General features: G+C 42.3%; 1 long non-coding RNA gene across 1 annotated transcript in view; it reads left to right on the forward strand.

Annotated features, from left to right (window-relative positions):
* The first annotated feature begins 210 nt into the window (after positions 1–210).
* Positions 211–1,846, forward strand: part of LOC123522087 — a 12,367-nt gene continuing 10,731 nt past the window's right edge. The window contains exons 1-3 of the long non-coding RNA XR_006680384.1: positions 211–237; positions 328–487; positions 789–917. This is a non-coding gene — a long non-coding RNA (uncharacterized LOC123522087). The remainder of the gene's footprint in view (positions 238–327; positions 488–788; positions 918–1,846) is intronic.

Raw genomic sequence — 1,846 nt, forward strand, 5'->3', positions numbered from 1 at the left:
CTAAAGAGGAATTTATGGATTAGTATTGGACATAAGGGCTAATATGGGACTGACAGATTTGATCTGGAGTGGGATGTTTTCTCAATGTACAATTGCTCTTTGATATAAAGTTCTCTCTTACACATAAAAGTGCCTCTGGATTTGTTTCTCTAGTCAACCCAGACTAACACCAGTGCAGTGTGTCATTTGATCTCTTGACTGCTGCTTCTCTGAACATTGATTGGATCCCAGCAAGATGTACGTAGTTGCTGACAACTTCAATCTTTTTTCCATTTATCATGATGTTATCTATTGATCCAGTTAGTAAGGTTTTTGCTTTCTTCATAGTACTTTGTAGCCCATATTGGAGACTGGAATCTTCGATCTTCATCGGCAAGTACTTCAAGTCCTCCTGACTTTCAGCAAGCAAGGTTGTTCATCTACATATTGAAGGTTGTTCCTAAGCTGTTCTCCAAACTTGGCGTTGCACTCTTCATACCTGTATCAGGTAATTACCACTGCAGATCAGTGAACGGCTGCAGACAGGTTCTCTCAGTAATACACTTGTCTTAGGCACAGGAGGGTGCTTTCAAAGATGGGGTCCAAGCAAAACAGTGGCTTCCAAGGGGGTCACCTGGACCTGTTAAATTCAAGGCACAGGGATAAACTTGACGGGCATGGGACTCTCACAGGGGGTTAAGAGATTTTTTTTTTTTTTAATGGAAAACCACACAGAAGATAAAGGCCAGGAAAGCTGTGCCAAGATTTTGTTTTTCCATCACAATAACGAACATGCTCTTTATTTGAAGGTAGCAAGTCTCTTGATGACGTCAAAACTGCCATTTGATGGAGTGAAGAATTCTGTGGACGTAGAAAAGAAGACATCTAAAACCTAAGTTTCCTGCAGCCTGTGTCACCCAAAGTCGAAGACACACTTGGTAAAATAAACAAAATAATGGATGATTGGGAACATAATATAGGGCAGTTCTCCTATTGAGGGTCTGCATAAATAATTTTAAGCATTCCCCAAGGACAAGCTGCCCTTCCTGGCTTACGGGTCAACAGAAGTGAAACAACCTTGTCACGGTCAGACATATCAGTCCACCCCCTACAGTCTAGAATGTCCATGGAAACTGACCAAACACCATTGAAGGAGTGTCCTGATTTGGGGTGACCATGGGACAATGCTCTATGGCCGGTACTCTCTGGTCCTCTCTTTCTTCCCTCCTCAATGAAAAACTGGCCCAACTGGGGTGAGGCATCTTCTGAAGCCACGGTTTTTAAGATACACAAACAAAGAGGGAGGGATGAATCATGACCACTAGACTAGATGCAAAGCTTCCGTGACCTGCGAACAGATGCCTTTGTCTTGGTGTTTATCTGTAGAGAAGTGGTCTTATACGTTGCCTTTTGGGATTTCCAACTAATTTCACTAAGATGCTTTCCTAGTTCTGCCCATGTTGTGAGGTGCTTCGTGTTTTCATACTTTTTTTGGAGCCGTGCACAGTATTCCAATGTGGGTATGCACCAGTCTCTTTATCCCTGCTTCTATAGATGCGCTTTTAAGCTGGTTCCAACTTCTTGCTCTTGTGAACCAGGAGTAGCCATACTTTTTGACTCACCTTCCTATAAGTGACATTTGTCCCTTCCCCCAAATGCCATAATGAAAAGTATTTTGTGCTAACAACCGAGCTTTTTAAAAAATCTGCATTTGTATAAAATGTGATTCAAAAACCAAATATTTCCAACGGCAGTTACCATTAATAGCCAAACCAAAATGAACCAGTAGTGCACACTTGCCAAAATTCACGACTTCAGTTGGCCCCTTCAGCTTTCTGGGGCTGGGGTTTTAGCATCCCTGTTACCT

The sequence above is a fragment of the Echinops telfairi genome, unplaced genomic scaffold, assembly GCF_000313985.2.
Source record: "Echinops telfairi isolate 266 unplaced genomic scaffold, ASM31398v2 ScPeMD7_2291;HRSCAF=2852, whole genome shotgun sequence".
Taxonomy (NCBI): domain Eukaryota; kingdom Metazoa; phylum Chordata; class Mammalia; order Afrosoricida; family Tenrecidae; genus Echinops; species Echinops telfairi.